The sequence below is a fragment of the Aplysia californica genome, unplaced genomic scaffold (assembly GCF_000002075.1).
Source record: "Aplysia californica isolate F4 #8 unplaced genomic scaffold, AplCal3.0 scaffold00173, whole genome shotgun sequence".
Taxonomy (NCBI): Eukaryota; Metazoa; Mollusca; class Gastropoda; order Aplysiida; family Aplysiidae; genus Aplysia; species Aplysia californica.
In genome coordinates, this window is record NW_004797443.1 from 249701 (window position 1) to 257440 (window position 7740).

The 7740-nt window shown below is 42.3% G+C and overlaps 1 protein-coding gene across 1 annotated transcript in view; it reads right to left on the reverse strand.

Moving 5' to 3' along the window:
- Positions 1–7740, reverse strand: part of LOC101850002 (plastin-1) — a gene marked incomplete in the record, with an annotated part of 71716 nt that overhangs the window by 63528 nt on the left and 448 nt on the right.

The window sequence follows — 7740 nt, forward strand, 5'->3', positions numbered from 1 at the left end:
ATTTGAATGTGTGTCTCCGTTACATTGTGCGTGCGCGCGCGCGCGCGCGCGTGTGTGTGTGTGTGTGTGTGTGTGTGTGTGTGTGTGTGTGTGTGTGCGTGCGCGCGCGCGTGCGTGGGAGAAAGGGGGGGGGGGGCAAAAACTTCACATTAATTTGTACCCGACTTATAATCGAAAGGTAAGGGGTTAAAGCCCGCGTTCAGCCAAAACAGAGCCTGGTACCTCTACGGTTCACAAAGCTGCAAAAAGGAACTTGAATTCGAAAGAGACTCAATGAGAACGAATGATGTAGGCGCTTAAAAACAGGTAGCAACCCTTAATTATGCACCATGTCCTCCTCCCCCCTCTCCTCTGCCGACCCCATACACCACGCACACACACTTTGTACTCTGTTACGGTTTCTGTAACAACTAATAAGGAGCTGAATTAAGTAGTAGCTGGGCACGAATTGATAACGGCCACATCAAATAGCTAGCAACAGTTCAGGACGGAGAGAAAAAAACAACAACCCCACACACACAAAACAAACAGACCATCAGCCTGCCAACAAAAAAGCAGCATCATCATCATCTCATATCATCCACATCGCACTCAACTGTGTACATTGTATACTGTAGGATAAGTCTCTCGCAATCGCATCATAATATTTAAATGCAGTGACACTGGACAGCAATTCAAGGGCCCCGAGTCATATCTCGGAGATCACGCAACCACATAAATGTAGAATAAAACGTAACAGTTTTTGTTTCTTTATTTGAGTAAAGAGAAGCACACCGAAACAATAACGATTATTAAGTACAGATTAAAATAAAAGGCAGACAGAAACTACAGATGGAAAGAGAAGAAGTAGGACCTGTCAATGGTAGGTACCTTCTAACCAACCAGAGTATTGTGATGACTTTTGACAGAGATCTGAATTGCTGGCCATGCACGCCCTCTCGGGACTCAAACCAGAGTCACCTGCTGAATGACATGAATGGAACTACAGTGTACCTGTTTAAGTAAGAATATTTCATGGGAAAAAAAAAGAAATTGACACGACAGCGGCAACATAGAGCAGAGAAAAGGCAAGCTACAGAAATAACAGAAGGATAATACAGAAGTTGGACCTTCCAAAGGCACCTTCTATCCACCCACTGTAAAGATTAGTTAGATGTAAGTAATCTATGACACAAGTAATTGTTTCATTCTCAACTGACATTAGTGACAACAGAGTGTCAGAACACAGAGCATAGCCAGATTCAACTACTATGAAAGATTACATGATTCAAGGACTCGAAATGTTTTATTTCCAACGTCCTCTTTGAAACAACTTGAATAATTTGGGAGGTAGAATGTTTTGATCTACCTGTCAAGGCTATCACGAGGAAAGTCCTACATTTGAACTAGGATCATTGTGGCATCCCTATTAATACGACTTAGACCATATATAAGAGGCAGGCCACTTCTACTCCGCCTGTCAAAGAGCACTATCGGAAGACATACTGAGATATCCAAAGTTTTTCAAGTAGGAATCAAAGTCAAGTCTTCTACGTGCAACGCCAAAGAGTCAAACCATTACACCAAAGACGCCAGTGTATGGTATCTCAAAGTGTTGTGTAATTTGTCAGCGTTGACGGGGAGCACGCCAACGTTGTTCACAGGGACCGTTTAAGACACGAAAAAGCAAAACAAACAGAAAAAACGGAGAAATTGCAAAAATGTTGGGCTTGTAATGGACACACCCCGACCGCCCACGTCCCATGTAGGTCACGACAAAGTGATAAAACCAATACACGGGCATCTGAGAATGAGGCAAAGAGAAGCACTCGGACAAAACAACTGTCATATTTTAGTGACGGGGAAAAGGCGATACACCTCTCTGGATACACACAGTGGGTGGGGAGCCTTAGACTTAACTGCCTAAACAACCAACATCAAGACAGTCCTACAGTGGTATTCGATCTTGGAACAACCCGACCATGGCCCAGCAGGATACTGACAGAGCAAACGGCGCACCCTACAGAGGCGTTTCCGGTCTGGTGCCGCAACTTACAAAATGTAAGTGCCCTAAACTGTGAAGCCCTCGAAAAAACGGAGAACCGCGTAAGAGTGACTTGCCACAAACCATCGGGATAAAAACTCATTTAAATTTTAAAAGTTTGCTTAAAGGAGCGAGCGACCAGCCCGCTGAATGGATGCGTCACCGGAGAAAGTCACTATCGACACCACCCCAGGCTGTGTGCCCACGTCTTCTTTCTGTAAACAATAGTGCAACGTACGCCTACCAAATGTACATGCACTCAGAGTTCACCATTGGCACATCACTAACGGCAAGGGAAACTACTCAAAGCTACACCCCACCCCCTCAATTACCCATTCCCGCAAGCTTTGTATTCTGAACATGCTGGCATACCTAATTTAAATAGTACAATTAATCGCAATACGTGGTCCTCAAACTAATCAAAACCGCAAAAAGACTTCGCAAGCCGGAAAAGATTACGGACTGTATTTTAATTAAGTTAATTTTACAGCACTGAATCTCCCTCAAAGAGTTGTGCATTTGCATTTCGCTCGTGTGAAAGAGTACTCATGGTGCCAAAACGCGATAAACTACAACCTGTAACTGATTCCAAGAAGCATTCAGTTTGCATCTGGAGCTACCATTTATATGTTGATCCTTACAGGGAGGACACGGACACTGAACAGAGTGTTAGAAGTACCAAGACGACTATTTTCGAAAACGATGGACAACTCTACCCCCACCCCCAAAAACACATATTCTTTCTTCCTTTCTTACATGGAAAAATTTAGGCAATTTAAATCACACGGGCGACAGTCCGGTTGGACTTGCTCTTCAGGGTCACCGCAGGAATACTACATCCATCCCTAAACCAGGACGGATACTCGCTAAAACATCTGTCCCACAAGAAAATCAAACCCGCGCCTTCTTGGTAGAAGCAGAAGGCCAAGAGTCTAATCATTACACTACAGACGCCGGGTTTGTTTAATGTATAACGTATTATAAATAGCACAGCGCAATCTGGTCTCAGCCCCGGATCACCCTTCCTCTCCCTGCTGCTATCATTTTATTATCAGTCGCTCGACACCCGACGCCTCCACTTTTAAAGTTTGAAACTGGTAACATCGCCCTCCCTCTCTCGCAGGGGACAATCACCAGTGAAGGTTGATAAAACTTAAGCCTAAATCTCTTTTTAATGTTATCCCGCACCCTTTCCACAAAACCACCACCCGTTACAGCTTGCAGTGACCCCCCCCACACACACACAAATACCCCCACACACTTCCGCATCACCGTGTTTCTGTCCATAACATGATCGGCCTTATCACCGCCCCTCCCGCCCCCAACCTTTCAACCCTCTCTTTTATAGACCAAAACAACAACAGCAACCCAGCAGGTGAACAAATCGCTATCCAAAGAGAAATGCGTCAAGCCCGACACACTACATTGGCATTACATGCGGATTACGAGCCGAGAGCTCAGACGTAGTAAGTATAGTACACGACCGCGCGAACCAGAACTACAACAACCGACATCACACTTCACCAGACACGGATTACGACAACAGTCACAACGAAAAAAAAAAATGACGAGAGGAGCAGACCACCCCGGAGCACCCATTAACCTCCTGCAATGACTATGAGAAGATCAATAAACAAAAGGCATTCACAGAAGAGCGAATTCATCAAGCACCGCCCCCACCGCACCCCTTTAGTCCAATCTCGAGTACAGGGTTTCAATAAAATCAGTCAAAGTATTTTTTTCACATTCAAAACGAATCCCTCTGTGTTATTACATCTATTTGAACAATCTGTCATTTAACTTCAACTAAAACACGGCAGGAGATAATCACTTTCTGAAAACAATCACATGCCACAATGACAGGAACAATAGAAATGTCAGGAAAAAAGCCATGTAACAATACCCAAACAACACCCCACCCCCACCCCCTCTCACTATCTCAGCTCTCATCAGCGAGACGCCCCACAACACAGAGAAGCTTTTCTTCTGACGTATCACTCCAGCTAATCTTTTAAATGTCCGTGCCCCAGATACTGAGCGCATCCCAGGCTTAAAACAACGATTATCTGACCTCTCGACATTTACAAGAAGATCTTTCAGAAACAAACCACTGGCATTCGGATCTTTAAATTCTAATCGAAGCACTATTCACGATTTTAAAGAACACAAATCCCGTACTTTCCCCCACAATAATATAGTCGAGATCGCATTATGTCTAGTGCAGGGTTAAAAACACCGACAAATCTTCCTTCCAAGATAATGACGGAGACCACATATGTCTAGTAGGTGGTCAAAAACACCTTCAACAAGACGTCTTTCAAGCCGATACCCACATACAAACGCGTGCACGCACACACACACAAACGCCCCCATCAAGCGCCGACAGTCTCGGCCCACAAGTCACACACCCCGACCCTGAACCAGAGCCCAAACACCGCCCCACCACACCCGACCGCCGGGAGCCCAAAAGCCGGTGGTCCACATTCCTGCACTACCGTAGTCTCTCTCGCTCTCTCCTCATTCATGAGTCAGAGAGAGATTCCTCCCCTCCCCCTCCCAAACACGCACAGGGTGAATCACGTAACCCCTCCTCCCCCTCCCCCGGCAATAAGTAATTGTCCTGCAATATTGTGGTCTATTTGGTGCACGCAGCATTTATAACTATAGGCGGGAGTTAGATGTACCTGTGAACGTTCACTCGGTTCTTATAAAAGCTTCATGCAACAGGTTCCAACTTTGGTACCCTTTTCCGATTGGACAATGGTCTTTCCCCCCTCCCCTACCCCCATTTTACATGATGTCAAAATGCCATTTTCACACAATAGAACACCAGAATCCTGCTTTGAATGGCTTGGGAAAAAGGAGGGGGAGGGGGGGGGGGAGAATGCTACATTCTGCAATCATAGCCTACTATAACATCCTGTTCCTGTCTTAAAAGTGACTTTTGGGGTTACATGAGTGCAGATAACAACAGGCAATTTTTCAGCTTCAGTTATGGGAAAAACCCCGCTCCTCCTAGGAATCTGATCTTCCACAATAAACAGAGGCAGAGGTCTTTTTTTTAAATTCAAAGATGAAAAACACAAACATTAAAAGGCAAAGAAAGTACACTCATGCAAAACGGCAATGACTCAGGACTGTAGAGCAGGAAGTTTGAAACAGAAAGTTTGAGAAAGTAGGCAGGTAAATAAAAATAGAATAAATTTTAAGGTACACTGGAAAGGGGGGTGGGGGGAAGTGAGGGTCAATGTTCTACCTTTAATACAACTTCAAGAGGGAAGCAAAGACATCTTTTGAAAATTCTCACAAAATTACAGTCAAACCAGCCCTGACGGCCACCTCTATAAGACGGCCACCTGTACAAACGGACACTTTCCATTTCCCCCCCCTTGCGTTTTTTCTATATAATTTAACTGTGTAAAACGAGCACCTGTCCAACGCGGCTGCGGCCACGATATTTTAACACACAACCCCTATCACACTAAGCAAAAACACCTGTCTTAGACGGCCACCTTAGTGACCCCATTACGTTTTGTCATAAATTGTGCATTGGCCCCTGGCGTTGTGGGCGAGCCATCATAATTCAATACCCTTTCGCTGTTGTTAGGTAGTCCCTCCAACCGATCATATTGCGTAGGCCCCTCCCACTGTTGACCAATAGGTACATGTACCAATTTTCACCTGCTGGTGAGGTAAGCGTGTGATCCCTCATAACCCATAAGCCCCGCCCAGAACTTGTACACAAATTGTAAGTGAGATGAGTGGTCACTGTTTACCCAGTCTGTAACAAAGTAACAAAGGAAGTCAACATGAACTTGCGACAGAAGCGTTGCTCGTTCTCCGAGTGGTGGAGACCCATGTGTTTGTTCTAAAAAGGCACTCGGTCTTCCTTGTCTGATACATTTAATTTTATTGTCACCCTTGCGCAAAATCAGCGACAAAATAAAAATTGCAAACAAAATACAGCCCAACAACAACAACAACAAAAAAAACAATGCGGTTACTTTCCATTGGGACCTCAGATGGGAATGGTTTGTTTTCTTCATCTTGATTAGTCCTGCCTAAGACGGCCACTTTTCTCCTTGACAATGGGTGGCCGTCTTACATAGGTTTGACTGTATTTCCAATAGAAAGGTGGTGAGACTAAACTGATTAACAATGAAGCTATACAAAATGTGATTTCCTCACAATAAAAAAAAAAAAATCATACGTTTGTTCTTTACAATAGCTTTTCTTTTTTAAAGAACATCAGATTATCATGAACCATACTGCCTTCTTACCACTTTCATAATTCTTTTCGAATACATTTCTTACCCACAACACAATTTACAAGTGTTCACACAAAACAAGAAAAAGACTTTAAAGTGTTTTTCTTTCCTTTAGATTTTAAAGGAAAAAAAAACAATTCAGAAATATAAAAAAAACCATGAACATTCGTTTAGTCTTGCAATTCTGAATATATTTTCAGCCGAAAAACAAAGTTTTCAAGGACAAAAAAAAATGTCTACTTAACAAAACAACAAATGGGGGTGGGGTAGGGTCAGTTAGAAACATGCATTTCTGGTAAGTTTTGGCCAATCTATTTTCATGAATTTCAGAGATACTTTTCCAAAAAAATAAAAAAATAAAGAACAAAAACTTTTCAATATATAGCTAGACAATGGCAGTCTCCTATGTGCACAGTCTCTCGTCTAGACTAGGTCTTCCAGCAGTAAGATTAAAATCTTAACGTCACTCCATTGAATTCAATTTGAAATTGAACCAGTAACCGAACTGACTGGTTTTGCTCCTTCCCCTGTTTCACATTTTCGGAATAAATCATTTTAACTAATCTAGATTCTAGGCATACTAGAATCAAGATTCCTATAGGCCTATTAGATTACAATCTTAACGTCACTCCATTGAATTCAATTTGAAATTGAACCAGTAACGGAACTGACTGGTTCTGCTCCTTCCCCTGTATCACATTTTCGGAATAAATCATTCTAACTAATCTAGATTCTAGGCATACTAGAATCAAGATTCCTATAGGCCTATAATATATATATAGATCTAGATTCTAGAATAAGATCTATTACAATTACAATATAAATAAAAACATAACACTACACTGCTAGTTTAATTCAACAGCTTGGGTTGGTGGAATCTCCATTTCAATTTTTTAAAACGAAGAGAAGCTAAACTAAACTGCTTTTTAATTTTAAATTCTTGAAGAAAATTTAATCGTAGTTGAAATCTAGATCTAAATCTAGATCTAGATCTAGATCTAGACTAGAATTGATCAGAACATCAATCAATGATGCCAAGTAAAAAAAAAAATCTCGCCATGACAACATATAACATCCTTTTCTGTCTCTACCTCCTTGTCTCCTCCCAAAAGAGATGCAATCTATACAGAAGAGGTCAGTATGAGTATTATGTAGCAAAGTAGGTAGACCTAGATCTAGATCTAGGTTAGCATTATTAGGAAGCAGTAGTAGATCTAGTAGTTCTAGAGAATCTAGATCTAGATCTAGAATCTAGATCTAGATCTAGATTTAGATCTAGAAAAAAATGAAAGCAGTGTCGTGTGGTGATAGCTGGCTGGTGGATAGCAGCCTAATCTTTACTTGACGATTTCAGGGCTTTCACATTGAAACTGAAAACTCTGCCTTCATTACAATACAGACAAGAGACAAAATCTGGGAAAATTTCTATTAGACTGTTGTGGTAACTGA